At 52.7% G+C, this 16,189-nt stretch overlaps 1 protein-coding gene across 1 annotated transcript in view; it reads right to left on the bottom strand.

The window, feature by feature from the left end:
• The window catches only part of LOC144823654 (dehydrogenase/reductase SDR family member 4-like), a 302,940-nt gene extending 287,061 nt beyond the window's left edge, over positions 1-15,879 (bottom strand). The window contains exon 1 of the mRNA XM_078682356.1: positions 15,721-15,879. The gene's annotated coding sequence lies outside the window, so the exon portion shown is untranslated. The remainder of the gene's footprint in view (positions 1-15,720) is intronic.
• Positions 15,880-16,189: the final 310 nt, after the last annotated feature.

Below are 16,189 nucleotides of genomic sequence, written 5' to 3'. Positions count from 1 at the left end.
CCACTGTGCCAAGATTTACCTACCAGGTTCCAGGGACCGACATCAGTGGCGAACATGAAACTCTTTTGTGCTGCAGTATTGGAGTTATAATCACCACTCCTCTTCACCAGATCTGGCATCAGAAACCTGGAGCCTGCCAGGACAAGGTGCCTTGGGCTGCCTTAAAAAAGAGATGATTGAGTGCTTAGGAGGGGCACTGAAAGTGCCCTGGCATGCAGAAGACACTGCCTAGAGGAGGGAGTCTGCAAGAACCTCAGCCAAAAATGATCTGCTGTAACTTGGAGAAGCACAGACTTCACCAACTGTAGGATGGGGCCTTAGCTCCTAAGCGTGCCCACAGCCGGCACAGAAGGGGCACCCATGGAATACCAAACTATACCTTGTGGGCTTTACTGCCAAAGACGACATGCCACCTGTGGCTTCTTGGTGTCAGTAGATCTGTTGCATTAGGCTGGAAGTGCTCCCTACAATTAGTGTGAGCACCGACACACATTTCTCAATCTCCTCAGTGGCTCAATGAAGCTCCACCAGGAAAGATTAATCAGACAACAAGCAGCGTGACCAAAGCATAACTTCGGGTCCTCTGTTGTATCGTCCCTGCGGGTGCTTGTCGTTTCCTGGGCGACTGCATTGAGTCGCCTGGGGCCGGGGGGTCGGCTTCGGTCTACCCCATGGCATATGTCCTGTTGGTTGCAAACTCATATGTTACCTGGTCATCAATAAAGAGCACCGCTGTTGGGTGGGATCTCGGAGTAGAGACCCCTCGCGACGGCTTAACACTATACATGAGTGCAGTCTCAATATTTCAGTTCAGGCGGCGCACATAATATTGTCGGTGGGCTCTGCTACATGCCCGACCGATACAACATTTGGCAACTAGGGGCGTTGGACCGTCTCTTGCACTCCGTGGTGGCTGTGCTGCACATCCACATGCGCACCGTGGTCGTGCTGCGGTGCCCCATGCCCAGAAAGGGGCACAGAGGGCAGAGGCTGCCGGTGCCCCACTACAGTTGCAGGCCCTGCAGAAACAAACCGGACAGTGAACATTGGTGCTGCACAGCTCATGCACAGCCCAGAAAAAAGGAAGAGATCCAGTGTCCTACTGCTGCTGTCAGATTGGGGACATGATAACCACTCCCGTGAGTAGGCCACTATGACCCTGCATGTACCCTTTCTGCTTAGGTCGAGAGGCACAGAGTCTACAGTGTGCAAGCAAACAAAAGCAAGGGGAGGGAACCCTAAAGAAGACATTTTGCAAGGCACCCCCAGGCTTCACTAGAGGGCATAACCACGTAAGGGGAGAATATTTGCTAAGCGGACGCTGATGTCAGGATACATCCGAACACAGGGCTGAGTAGACCATCCAGTACAATGGCCCAGCTTCCTCCTGTAGAGCCATTTGTTATGGAGGGAGCCCAAGTCAGCACAAGCCCCTAAATGGAAGGAGTGGGTGGACCGTGTACTCCTATTCTTCCAAGCCACAAAAGTGGAAGACTAGAAGAAACGCACCATGCTGCTTCACCTAGGCGAGAGAGACATATTTAAGATACCCAAAACAACTGTAGAGGCGGCACCGAAGACCCACCTCACTCTTATTGCGACATTCACGGCTCATTTTGAGCCCATGACAAATCAAGACTATGAAAGATTCATATTCTGCCAGGCGAGACAAAAGCCAGAAGAATCCCTGTACGTGTTCCATGCTCGACTAAATATGAGCAAGCCGCCATCTGTGGGTTTTATGACGAGACAGAAGAGATAGGGGGGCAAATCATCCAAGGGTGCACATCAGCGAAACTGTGAGAAAGGGTCCAAGAAGAATCTGGGAAAACATTAGCAGATATCCTCACCCTGGGCAGGACCAAGAAACTGTCAAAGGCACGGGCAGCACACATCGAGGCTGCACTTAAAATTCCTGTCAAGGCGGAGCCGGTTACATCGTTAATGGGAATCCGGCTATGCAGTTCGGCAAAGGCAGAAAGGCAAGAACTCGCCTGTCAGAGTGCCCGACAAGGGACAAAAAGTGCACAGCATGTGGGAGACTAAACCACTTCATGAAGGTATGCGGTTCCAGCAAAAGGCGGATCCCACAGTCAACAATGTGAAGGAAGTCCAGGAAAGAAGCAGTGATATGGACGATGATGAGGGTGAAGAGCACATTGTACATTCAGTTTTCACCATTGGTACAGCGGCCCAACAGGCAAGCCGGTTACCCTAATGCAATATAACTGTGGGCGGACAACCCACCATTGCGGTAGTAGACACGGGGGCTACCATCAACATCATGTCGTCAGAGGTCCATGGAAAGATGAACCCGCCTCCGTCACTAACCCCCACAAGGATCAAAGTCTTTGCGTATCGACAGAGACAAGCACTTGTCATAATAGGTCAATTCAAGGTGACCATCAAGTATGACCAAACATCAATTGAATCCCAAGTGTATGTGATGGATGAAGGCCATGGCATGCTACTAGGATGTCGGTCTGCAGAAGACCTGGGAATCATCATGTTGCATTCGGGATTCACCAAGAAGAAGTAAGTCACATCCTTAAAGAATTTCCCGAAGTCTTCGAGGGCATTGGTTGTCTAAAGGGAAAACAGATACACTTCAATGTAGACCCATCAATCCAGCGGTAGCTCTTCAACATCGGCGCATCGCGTTTCATCTCAGACCCCTGGTGGAACAGGAACTGAACAAGCTTGAGGCGGCAGGCATCATAGAGAAGGTGAAGGGCCCCATTCCCTGGGTATTGTGGGAAACAGCGTTTACTACGCAACTTTTACAACGCTGTGCCTTTACGACGCAACTTTTACAACACAAGTCGTTACAACGACTTGCGCTGGGGGGCGCTCCAGGATAGGGAATAGATTAATTTACTATCCAACCCCTTCCCTACTATTCACGGGGACTGGAGTTGGAATAGTAAATTAAACTATTCACTATCCAGCGCCCCCAATGCAAGTCGTTGTAACGACTTGCGTTGTAAAAGTTGAGTCGTAAAGGCATGCGTTGTAAATGCATGCGTAGTAACGACATACATCCGGGTGTTGCCTATCGTCGTGGCCAAACCCAAAACCCAAAACTAAAGCAGCCCGGAGAAGTGAGGATCTGTGTAGACATGCGCCTCCCCAATGCCGCCATCAAACGGGAGAGGCACCTCATGCCTACTATCGACGACTTACTTGGTGAGCTTAGTGGGGCTTGCTGGTTCTCGAAACTCAATCTTCGTACCGGATATCACCAGCTAGTTCTGGACAAAGAATCGAGGTACATCATGACCTCCACCCATGTGGGTCTACCACGGTATTGGTGGCTGAGTTTTCGGGTATCAAGCACTGCCGAGGTGTTTAGGAACACCATCACAGAGAGCTACTAGCTGATCTTCCCGGAGTGGTAAACGTCAGTGACAATTTATTGATCCACGTCAAGTCAATACCTGAACAAAGTGCCAGACTACAACTAGTGCTGCAAAGGATAAAGAACTCAGGGCTCACCCTTCACCATAATAAATGTGAATTCCTCCAGCAGAGATTGCAGTTCTTCCAGTATGTGTTCTCCTCGGATGACGTGGCCCCCGATCCAGAGAAGATGAAACACATTAAATATGCTCCTGCACTCAACAACGTGACAGAAATGGACAGTTTTCTTGGGATGGTTAACTATTGTGGCCGGTTCATAAAAGACCTGTCGGTGCTAACACAACCCCTGAGAGAGCTGACTATTGCCTCAGTCCCTTGGTCGTGGAGCCCTGAGCATGACCAGGCATTTCAAGCTACAAAGGATAAATTATCTTCCTCTGAGCTTCTGTTAGATTTTTGACGATGCCCCATGGGTATCAAAACTGTTTGTACTCACCTCGATGCATGAGCAACCTTGTCCGATGCCCGGAGGAGCTGTCACATGCAGATAAAGAGGAGTCTGGCCCTGGTTTCACCCCCTCGGCCGTCACCTACCCAGTCGGACATCTGACATTGTTTTCCTCGTTTCTCCCGTTGTGTATTCCCTCCCCTCCTACTCCCCCTGTGACTCTGATTTAGGTGATGTAACTATGTAACCTGTAACTCGCTGTAACTCATGTAAAGTGCTCTGATACCTCCGGGTCTAGCCAGCGCTATATAAAACTTTTCAAATAAAGGATGCCCTGTCCAGGGCCACCACCCTGCGATACCTTGACCCTCAACAATACACTTTGATAGCAGTGGATGCGGGTCCCCAAGGGCTGGGAGTTGTCTTAATGCAGCGACCTGACCCCCAGGCAGAATGGGCACCTGTGGCGTTTGCAAGCAGGTCACTGACCGTCACCAAAAGGAGATACTCACAGATTGAGAGGGAGGCCATTGCGATCCACTGGGGATACCGCCACTTCCACCTGTGCGTGTACAGGAAGCCGTTCCTGGTCACCGCGTATCACAAGTCCCTGATTCCGCTTTTCAATAGGAGTGCATCGAAACCACCGCCCGTATCAATAAATGGATGCTCCACTTGTAGTAGTATAACTGTAAAGTGGAACATCAGGCCGGGACCAATATCTCCGCTGGCTATCTGTCACGGTACCTTAGCACGGCTACCCCCCACAAAGAGGAAGATGCGGAAGCGACCGAGGAATATGTACGTTTGTGGTGCACCAGTCCCGGCCCCTACCAATGTCAATGGAGGAGTTATGCAGAACGAGGTGACAAGATGAATGTCTCCAGAAGGCCCTCGAAGCTGTAGGGATCAACCAGTGGCAGTAGTTGAAAAGCCAATGGGTTTGTTTCACCCCAGAGTCTCAAAGGGTACTGGAGAGCCTAAATCAAGTCCGACAAGAGCTCAACACTGATCCCAATGGGTGCCTGCTGCGGGCCATCGCCTGGTTATCCCCATGTCGTTGGTAGATTAAGCCATCCAGTTAGCTCATGCCGGACATCAGAGGATGGTGAAGACATATGGGTGCCTCCGAACTAAGGCGTGGTTCCCCCTGATGGACACGAAAGTTGAGGACACAGTGCGCGCTTGCTCATGGTGTCAAACATTGGGTTACTTCAGCCCTTCGGTACCCACAATAACTGAACCAGGTCCCAAGGACCCCTGGATATGTGCAAGCATGGATTTTGGGAGTCTTCCCAATGGGAGACATACTTTAGTGATCATCGATGACTATTCTAAGTATCCTGAGGTCGAGGTCCTAGGGTCCCTCAGTGCAGCCAAAGTGATTCAGAAACTGGAAACGGTAATGGCTACCCAAGGTCTCATCAAAGAACTCAGAACTGACAATGGTCCCCGATTTCAGGGGCTGGAGATAATGTCATACCTCAAGTCAATGGGCATCATTCACCCCCAAATGGCCGCCAGCCAATGGTGAAGCAGAACGCTTCATGAGAACTCCGAACAAAGTAATCAGAATAGCCCACGCCAATGGGGAATAGCCAGAACAGTCAATACATTATTTTCTAAGGGACTACTGCCAGACGCCTCAGTCCACCACAGAGCGAGCCCCTGGGCACCCCTCAAAGGGGAGGGTAGTCAATGACTTTATACCTCACCATCCGAAATGGAAGCCAGATGTTCCCAACGATCATGAATTATTCGGTCGGAGAAAGAAGGCTAATGACAAGACCAGCTGGTGTCAGATAGCAGAGAAGTCCCAAACAAAAGTGGGAGACGGTGTGCTAGTAAGTGATCCTCATCTGGGAAGCAAATTCAAACTACTGTTTGAAAAGGATCCCTGGCGTATCTCTTCCATGAAAGGAACTCAGGTCTCGGCTCAGCAGGGCAGAGTAGTCACGACACGAAATGTCTCTGCTTTAAAAAAAATTGATTCTCCATGCAATGCCGCATCTCAGGAGGATGCGAGTAAAGTGACTTGACCTGACCTGGATGACTTGTCTGATAACGAATATGCGGATGGCAGATCAGCGAGGGAGGAGGAACTGGAAAGAGCACCCGCAGCCGTTGCAACTCCTACTCCGGGCAGTGCAGTGATGGACTCTGGAACAGATGAGTTGAGTCGTGAAACATGCACCCAGTATAATCTGAAGGGAAATCCTCGGCCCTCCAGCAGACTGAAGGATCATCACTGGTGATAAGGTACCGGGGTGGTGTGCAAACCGAGAGGAAAGGTGTCCAGTGTTTGTTCGACCCTGGATTAATATTCCAGTGAAAATGCGGCCCCCGGGGAAAGCAGGTCGACAGACCAGTATTTTCCCTGGGGTGTTCGCGCGATAGGACGGGCAGGCAGGAAGTTAGGTTAGGGGGTGGGATTAGGGGGTGGGGTGTTAGGAGGTTATTTAAGGGGACAGGAGGGGAAGGACTTCCTCTTCCTGTCCCCAGTGCCTCAGGGAATAGGTTTAGTTTGTTAGCGGTGTTTTTGTAGTTAGAGAGGCGGGGTGTGAGTTATCGACGGAGCGTGTCGCCACTGGTGCCCACGGTGCGCGGCACAGGCAGAAGGTCACAGTGCGGATTTTGTTGCACGGCGGTGAGAGGAGCGCTTCGGGAGTCGGCATGGCAACGCCCAATGCAGAGGCGGTGCGGGCGGCTTTGCAGGTGCTCGGCCGGGCTGGGAGGGCCGACCTCCTCCAGCCTGGCGTTTTGGACCAGGCGTGGGTTGGAATGACCCGAACGCCTAGGTCCGCTTCTGTGGGGGTTGCCGCAGCCGTCGCTGCGTGTATGGACGAGCCCCTGGGGGCTCGAGGAGGTATGTCGGGGCGGGGGAGGGGAAAAAGGCAGCGGGATGCCCCCAAACGCGGAGGGAGACGGCTGAGCCTCCCTGCTCGTGCCGATGAAGGGGGTGTGGTGCCGGGTGGGGTGGGTGGCCCCGGGGAGGGGCTCAGTGCCCATCAGCAGCCTGCAATGGATCCCCAGCTGGGTCTGGCTCACTCGGCCCCCCTGGTTGGGGGGTCAGGAAGGGGGGGTCAGTTGGTTGACTATGGGGAGAGTAGTGAAGGCAGTGGGGGGAGGACCTGGGTGATTGGGAGGCGGCGGCTGGGGATGATTTCGCCCTCATGCTGTCGGAAGGTGAGTGGGGGGGGGAGGAAGGGGTCCTCTCCAGTGGGCAGCCAGTGGATCTTTCGAAGGGCAGAAAGGGAGTGGTCAAGGCACAGGGATCCAAGGGCAAAGGCCCGCTGAAGGCGCAGCAGCGTGGGGGGTGGGGTCTGGGAAGGGGGCCCTCTCGGCGCCCCCGCCTGGGAAGGGTCCCTTGGGGGACCTGGAGAGACAGGGCTCCTGGTATACCAGGTGGGAGCTTATGTCGGAGGTGGAGAAGGTCCGCGACCAGCGTCGCATTATCGAGGAGGCTGAGGGTGAGTGGCAGCACCTATGTGCGGCCAGGGAGGTGAAGGCGGGTGGGGTGCCCGGGGGCAAAGGGGCCCCAGCACCTGCGCGTGGGGGGAAGACTGATGTAGGCCAGGATGTAGGGGTTCCTGGGGCCCTCGGGGAGTGGGTCTGGATAGAGGGGGTAGGGACTGCCTTGGCGGCACAGAGACCTAGTGGCACTGGGGCCCCCCTGGGCGCATACGGCTCGGGGGGGGGTGGGTGCAGGCCGGCAGGGACAGCTGGCAGAGGCCGGGGTGGGCCGGCGGGGCACAAAACGGCCTCCAAACGCCGGGACGAAGCAGCAGGGGGGTCTGTGGCAGCCTGCCCTCCACCGAGGGAGCGGGCACCGGCAATGTTGGAGTGTGAGTTTGTGCCTGGAGTGAAAGGGAAAGGTGCCAAGAGGGTGGTGACTGAGGTGCGTGAGTTGGTGGCGCCGGATGTGGAGGATGAGATGTTGGATTATGAGGATGAATAGGATGAGTTGGAAGAGGGTGAGGTGCGTGAGGTTGCGAGTTGGGGAAAGGGAAGAGCGGCCACGAGCAAGCTTGGTGTTTTCCAGGAGGCACGGGAAGGGCACCGGTCGGGCCATCAGAGGGAGTGTGAAGCCGGCGGAGACGCGGCGGACAGTGCAGGACATCCCTGCAAATTTATCAGGTGAGGGCGCCTGGTGGGACGCTTGGGGGGACAGGACTAAAGGAGGGAGAAAAAAGGCCTGCCGGTCGGTGGGTGTGGGGGACGGATCTGTGAGGGAGACGGGGTCCTCAGGGGGGGCGGGGCCTGTTCTGCTGGATGGTAAGAAGCAGGTGGCGATGGTGAGAGCGCAGACTGACAAGGCTGAGGACCAAGGGGGTAAAGAGGATGGTGTGGAAAAACTGCGGAAGAAATTGCCGTATATGGGTTTGGCGATGCCTCTTGGGTCGCATTTGTCTGAGAAGACGTGGGCAAGGATTTGGCAGTATGAGTACGTGGATGTGTTTAAACTCCTGCACAGGGAGATTCAGGCGAAGGAGGGGTCGAAGGAGGAGGTGTGGGAGTTGACCAGGCGGCCGAGAGTGCCAGTGACGATGGAGAATTGGACGTTGGCCTTTTTGATCTATGCGAGTATCTATTGCGAGAAGCACGAGGATCGGGCGATTGCGCTGTTTAAGTATATGGATGTGATCAGTAAGGCGCAGTTGCATTTTGGGGGTTTTGCCTGGTTGAGCTATGACGAGGAGTTCAGGGCCAGGATTAGTGTTAACCCAGACAAGCCGTGGGGGGACATTGACCAGGAACTCTGGGTTCAATGGATGTCATCGACGCAGGCGGCGGCTTCTACACATACGGCCAGTGGGCTTCCGGTCACCTATCGGTCTTTTCAGTCGCGCCCCGCCAGTCGGGGCGGGTAGTCAGGGTGCTTCCGGAGGACCGGGAACTCAGGCGGTGTGGACAGGGGCAGCTGGACAGCAGTACAAGCCGGGATCCACTGGGGCCTGCTGGGGTTTCAATAAGGGCTTCTGCAATCGATCTTCCTGTAAATTTAAGCATGAGTGTTCCAAGTGCGGGGGACGTCACGTAGTCACGCAATGCCTCACGCTGGCTACGCCCTCAGAGCAGTGGAAGATTGCCAGAGGCAGGGGACAGGCTGGGCCGAAGGGCGCATACTCCGGTTAGGGTTGAGGCCATTGGTCCATGGCTCTCTCGGTACCCCGATAGAGAGGCTGTGTTGAGACTGTACTGGGGTTTTGTGGAAGGTTTTCGGATTGGCTATCAGGGGCCGAAGGTGAGGCGTTGGGCTGAGAACTTGCGGTCTGCCAAAGAGATGCCGGAGGTGGTTGCGCACAAATTGAGGAAGGAGGTTTTGGAAGGCAGGATTGCGGGTCCGTTCGAGGAGTGGCCGATGTCGGATCTCATTGTCTCTCCTTTGGGGGTGGTGCCCAAGAAGGAGCCGGGGGAGTTCAGATTGATTCATCATCTGTCTTGGCCGGAAGGAGTTTCGGTGAATGATTTTATCGCGGAGGAGGACTCCAAGGTCTTGTATGCGTCGGTGGATGATGCCATAGGTTTTGTGCCGGCCTGCGGGAGGGGGGCGGAGTTGGCCAAGTGTGACATCAAGTATGTCTTTCGCCTCCTCCTTATTCATTCGGCGGATTTTTCCTTGTTGGGCATGCAGTTTGATGGGGCCATTTTTGTCCACATGGTGTTGCCAATGGGTTGTGCGATTTCCTGCGTGCTCTTCGAGACTTTCAGTTCCTTTTTGCAGTGGGCCTTTGTGGACCGCAGTGGGCACCGGCTGGTGTCTCACTATTTGGATGATTTTCTGTTTGTTTGTGTGGGTCGGACGGGAGAATGTGGTGCGGCCTTGGGCCAGTTTCAGCATATGGCGCAGGAGTTTGGGGTGCCGTTGGCGCAGGAGAAGACAGAAGGGCCTAGTTGCTGTCTGACCTTTTTGGGAATCGAATTGGATTCGGTGGCTTGGCAGGCGCGCTTGCCGATGCAGAAGGTGGTGGAGATGAAGGAGGTTTTGAGACAGGTGCTCGGTGCCCGCAAGATTAAGTTGAGGTCTGTGCAGCGCTTGCTGGGTTTGTTGAACTGTGCTTGCAGGGTGGTGAGGGCCGGGAGGACGTTTTGTAGGCGCCTCGGCATGGCCATGTCGGGGGCTGTGCTCCCTCACCACAGGGTCACGCTGGGAGTATGGTCTGACTTGCGGGTCTGGCTGGTGTTTCTGGAAGAATTCAATGGTGTCTCCTTGGATTTTGCGCGGGACAGGATGGTGTGGCAGGTACAACTCTACTCTGATGCGGCGGGAGCGGCAGGTTTCGGGGTTTTCTGGGACGGCCGTTGGTGCGCAGAACAGTGGCCGGCCCATTGGCTGCGCCAGGGTCGGAGCATTGCGTTTCTGGAATTCTTTCCTCTGTTGGTGGCACTGTTGGTGTGGGGCCCGGAATTCCGGAACAGGTCGTTGTTGTTCCATGTTGACAACATGACAGTGGTGGACCTGGTGAACAATCAAAAAGCAAAGGATCTGCGAGTGCTGCGCTTGCTGCAAAGCTTCATGCTGCTGTGTTTGCGTTTTAATGTGCTGTTCCGCGCGCAACATGTGCCTGGCGCGAGTAATGAAATTGCGGATGCGTTATCTCGTTCACAGTGGCAGCGCTTCAGGAAGCTGGCACCGGGAGCAGAGGCTTGCAAGACCAAGGTGCCGGAGGGTATCTGGGCCTGGGGGGAGTGAAAGTGGTGGGTTTGGTGGAGAAGTCTATAGCTGAGTCCACTAGGCGGACGTACAGGTTGGCGTGGTCTGAGTTTGGAGCTTTCTTGGGTTGGAAGAAGGGTGCTTGGCGGATGCCCAGGGACGCATGTGAGCAGGGGGTGGTGCGATTTGTGCTGGACTGCATGGACAGAGGATTGTCTCAGATGACGATTGCTGGCAAGTTGGCAGGCGTTTCACTTTACAGCATGGTCTATTTGGGTTTTGATCCGGCTAGGACGGATCTGCTGAGTCGTATGTTGAAAGGTTGGGGACGGGTGAGGGCAGAGGGGGTGGGGGGGAGTTGCCTCGTGAGGTGATTACTTTTGACTTGTTGGACAGGATCTTGGGGGAGTTACCTTTTTGCTGTTACGATGGGGATGAGGTGGCGTTGTTTCGTTTATGCATGGTATGGATGTTTTTTGGAGCGTTTCGGGTGTCGGAGTTGTTGGGGGCTCGTGGGGCGCCGGGGCGGATGTTTGCGGATGTGCAGTTGGATGGGACCCGGCTGGGTATATGGTTGGGACGTTCCAAGACGGACCAGGTTGGTCGTGGCAAATGGATGAGGCTGACGGAGAGTGGTTGTGCGGATGTGTGCCCGGTGCGTGAATGGAAGGGGTTCTGTGGACGAGTGCAGAGGTCGGCTGGTGAGATTTTTGTACACGCTTCCTTGAGACGTTTGACGGCCTTTCAGTTGCTGGCGGTGTTACGTTTGGCCTTGCGGAGGCTTGGCAGGGTTCCGGCGCGTTTTGGCACGCACTCGTTTCGGATTGGGGCAGCCACGGTAGCGGCGGGGTTAGGTTGGTCGTGGGAGGAGATTCGGCGGATTGGTCGTTGGCGGTCTCGATGATGTTAACGCTATGTGCGCAAATAAGGGGGGCGCAGGCTAGCCATGGCGGCGGCGGTTGTTGTTGCACTCTTGATTTGCTGTGGCACTAATCTCTTTCTCTTCGTAGGTTGTGTTCAGGGGCCGGGGGCCAAGACGGTCACCTGGATTGTGGGACACTCTTTTGTGCACTGGGCCTCAAAGTATGCTGACAGGCAGGTGTATGGTCGTAGCCTGGACCTGAGGAGCAGTCATCATGAGGTCCAATGGTGGGGTAAGAGCGGAATGCGATGGGGCGAATTGTTGCCATGGCTCACAAAGAAGGTGTCACAGCTGGGCTGCCCGGACATGCTTGTTATCCACTTGGGGGGAGAATGACTTGGTGAAACAGTAGGGGGTGTCCTTGTTACACCTGATGCAGCGGGACTTGGAGGCAATGAGGAGCAATCTGGCTGGCGCCTGTATTGTTTGGACTGAGTTCATACCACGACGGATCTGGAGGGGTGCTCTTAAGCCTGCGGCCATTGAAAGGGCCCGCAGGAAGTTGAACAGGGCAATGAGACTTTTTTGTGCTGATCATGGAGTTAAAGTGCTGGCTCATGTCGGGCTCAGGCTGGTGGAGCCCCTTCTCTTTCGAGATGATGGCGTGCACCTTTCGCACATGGGGAATGCGTACTATCTTATGGAGCTGCGGGATCTGATCAGTTGTTTGTGGAATGAACCGATATGGTGTTGGCGTGACTGAGTGCGAAAGGTGCACAATTGGTGGGGCAGGTAACCGCCCTCCGGGGGTTCCCTGGGTGGCGGGACCTGGGAGGGGTGGGGAGTCCATGACAGGCAGAATCACCCTTCCGGAGAGAGGGTTACAGGTGCAGGATGGGGGGTGTGGTAGACGGGAGTGCGATGGATGGAGATGATGGAGGAGTTTGGAAGTGAAAGGGGGAAGTGAATGGTATACGTGAAGAGGTTGTTGTGTGAATTGGGAGTGGCTATTGGAGTACGTGAGTGGATGATGGTTGAAAGGCAGGATGTTTGGGGGGATTGTTAATTGTTAATGATGTTATGTTGATTTTGGCTGTCATGCCTGTCCTAATAAATGACCTTTTACGCTAACTGAGGCGTGGAGTGGTTATTGCGCGAACACCGGTGTGCACAAACTCTGTTGAATGAGAATGAAGTCAGTCACATTGCCGGTTCAGTGTTGTTTTGTTCTACATTTGGTAATGTTCTGTTTTGGGGAGGAATGTTGTATTGCCCCTGCGGGTGCTAGTTGTTTCCGGGTGACTGCATTAAGTCGCCGGGAGGTCGGCTTCGGTCTACCCCACGTAGGGTGACCAGGCGTCCCCGTTTTGCCAGGACGGTCCCAGTTTTTAACCAGCTGTCCCAGCAAATTTCAAGAAATTTACCTCATGTCCCCATTTTTGGAGAGGGTCGACTGAAAACGGTGGGAGGTGTTTTTTATGTTTTACAAAGCAGGGATACTTAGCAGTTGTTTCAAGAAAGCAATTTAATTAACAAGCAAGCTATTGGGCTTAATAATGGGATTTTATGTTTGTTCTTACTGCTTGTTCTGTAATTCTCTGCTGAGGAGCGCTCTAATCGCTTGAAGTAAAATTGTAGTCCTTCTTCTTATTTTTGTGAAATGTCTCGGTTTTTGCCTTTAAAATTCTTGTCACCCTAACACCACGGCGTATGTCCTATTGGTTGCGACCACGTATGTTATGTGGTGTCAATAAAGCGCGCGACCGCGGGCGGGAACTCAGAGTAGAGATCCCTTGTGACGGCTTAACACTATACATGAGTGCGGTCTCATTATTTCAGTTCAGGTCACGCCACGCACATATTATTGACGTCGGAGGGCTCTGCTACACACCCGACCGACACAACAACCGGTGCTGATGCTCTGTCTGTAAAAAAAAAGACATAAACTGTGGCAATGTTGGCTGAGCTGAGGGGGAGTCAGGGCTGTCCCACTTGGTGGGCTGTGTGAGGATGCACAGCACACAGAACAGTGCTGCCCCAACTCCCGCCAAACACATGCGTGCAACCGCTGCCAATAAAAGAGCAAGAGAAAAGTACAGTGCAATGGAGGAGACCCTCGGCAGGAGAGCTGAGGGATCATCATGTTTGGGACTGACATAACTGCAATCTTTTTAGTGGGGGTGTCAGGTCCCAGGGGCCACTTGAGAACACTACCTAGGAGGAAACGTATCCTGTCTTGCATTGTGTTACTGCTCATTACTATACCTCTTCTAGCAGAGTAACCCAGGCTGTACCCTAGGCCGCAGTGACTGTACCCTTATAATTGTGCACTGACTGTAGTACCCACTGTTGATTATGTGCAGTGTTGTGTTGTGTGCCAGAAGTAAAAGATGTTTTCTTAAATAAACACATTGGCTAGACCCTGGATTGATACTGGGGTTTTCATTGAATTCTGAGCTTTTACCTGACACCACGTCCAGGAACAAGACTTGTACTGCCACTGTTGCCACAGTGACATGAGACATCCTTTAGTGAAGGTAGGCGCAGAAAGGATGTCTCACACATAGAACAGACCCACAGAGAAGGTAGCAGAAGTGTAAGTGTTCCTTGGACCACATGAAGCCAGACAGAGGGCTGAGACGCAGTCATGCAACCTGGCTCAAGGCGCTAGGAGTGCAGCACTGGCAGCACCACCTCAATTTGAACTTAACCTGAATAAGAGCAGCAAAGGGCAAGGGCAGTGCCAGCTTCCCTCACAACCACGTAACTCGGTGAGCACTGGGATCCATCAGTGCACCCACAGAAATGGGCAGCATTATTAGTGCAAGCAGTACCACCATAATGAAAGATCCACGCAACAGGCACAGTTGAAGCAGTATCCAGACATCTCTCTCAAACACGGAACAGGGGCAGCACCCGAAGGCATTTGTCTACTCATCTCATGTCCATGGACTCGACAATTCTCGCTCCGGTGCCTACTCGATTCACGGGTTCACACTCTGCGACTCTGGGCAATAGCTTGCTTAATCTCCACAACGGGCCCTCGCGGCGGGATGCCTGGCTTTCACCTTACGGATACCCTGCCGGGGTTATCTCACAGGGGAATACCAGGACGGGTTCCCTAAGCAAGCGCTTAGAAACCGCTTGGTGATTTGCGCTATATAAATTCCTGTACATTTACATTTACATCTCCTGCATAGGACACATGGAAATTACGGTAAGCAGGAGTGGACAATAGGCTTCGACCACACTCATGTACAGCACATGCAGCACTAATACAAGATTCTCTGTAGGGGACGGAGCCAGCAGTGCACGCTTCTTCCCTTGCACATTAACAGGGTAATGACAGGCGGTTGTATGTCAGAATTTTGTGTACAAGAATATTGGGTGGCATGAATATCGTGTCCAAAATATTGTGTATTACAATATTAGCCCTTTGTGTGTACATATTCCATTACTCACTCCGATGGGGGGTTAATTTGCTAGCAATATTTAGGTTTCCAAATTTATGTCAGAAGTTGTTCTGAATACGATACTCTCACACCCCCTTTGGACAGGCAGCATTGAGCTCTTCCCACACACACAAAACAGGTGCGCCATGGGCAGGAGCCATGAATATTTCCCCCACACACCGCGATGAGGAAGGCAACAGAGAGAGCGGCAATGAGGGTTTCATCATTCACTCACCTGAATGAAGGTAGCCTCATGGCCCTGGGTCTAGGTACACGGCACTCATCCCGAACTTTCTTTTTTTAACAATATTTTTATTGGGATTTTTACAGACATTTAATACATTACAAATACGCGTGACATGTCTTTACAGGATGTGATATTGATGGCCTGGGTTACATTGGCTTGGTATCCCTGTTATCAACATTGAATGACATATACATCCCCAAGAGAGCGTAAGAAGCATTGTTGCATTGGCCTAGGGCTCCAGAGGTGGGAGAGCTCACACCGCACTGACAGATTTTTGAGGGGCACAGAGGTGCTGTACTAGACGCACGTATAACCTTGAATGATGCATCTCCACCCCGCCCTGCAGTCAGAGTTTGACCGAGTCAGAAAATAGGGACGGCACTGAAAGAAAAGTAGTACACATTAGCGAAGCAGATAGCTATAAAAAAAAGTGGCCCATATTTACAAATCAGGCCAGTTTTAAACTTGTAAAGACAAGCCTTATGAGTAATTTACAAGGCGTGGGAGACAGCATGCCTTCGTGTTTTCTGCAGGCAATGCTTGTTTTATTATCAGCAATCCCCAACAAAAAAAGGCGGCACCGCCTGATGAAAAATTTGCTAATAAAATCTGTTGAAATAAAAAAAAAATATGCTTACAAAAAAAACAAAAAAAAACAGGCCCACAAACTGCTATAAATCCAGCCCGCACACTGACCTGTGAGCCCTGCTCCTTCGGGCACTGCCTGGTTCCCCTTTAAGTCAGTCCGAGCCTGCCTGCAGTTAACTTTGTGGTTCCAGCAATATTCGAGAGACAGGGCTGAGCAGCCAGGGCTTGGAGACCTTGTACAGTTATTTCCAGTTCCCTTACACCAAGAGAGAGCACAGTGAGTCACAGAGCAGAGGATGAGGAAGAAGGGAGGGGTGGAGCCCTAGGACACCCAATAAACCAGCTCCATGGCCGGGGTCCTGCCAGCACACAACTCTCTTTATAGACAGGAAATCAACAACACTTCTCAAGAGGCTGGCAGACACCTTCATTTAGAACTGATAGATGCACATGTTTTTGGGTGGAGCATTTGCTGTTTTTGCAGTAGTTTGTAAAAATACTTTTTATAATATTATAGCATTAATTTACATTACGGTGACAGTACTTTTAATGAGACTGTTCTAGCACCTATTAGCAG

This window comes from Lissotriton helveticus, chromosome 1_1 (assembly GCF_964261635.1).
Source record: "Lissotriton helveticus chromosome 1_1, aLisHel1.1, whole genome shotgun sequence".
Classification (NCBI taxonomy): domain Eukaryota; kingdom Metazoa; phylum Chordata; class Amphibia; order Caudata; family Salamandridae; genus Lissotriton; species Lissotriton helveticus.
The sequence above is the reverse complement of the archived record's forward strand: the minus strand, read 5'-3'. Positions and strand labels throughout refer to the sequence as shown.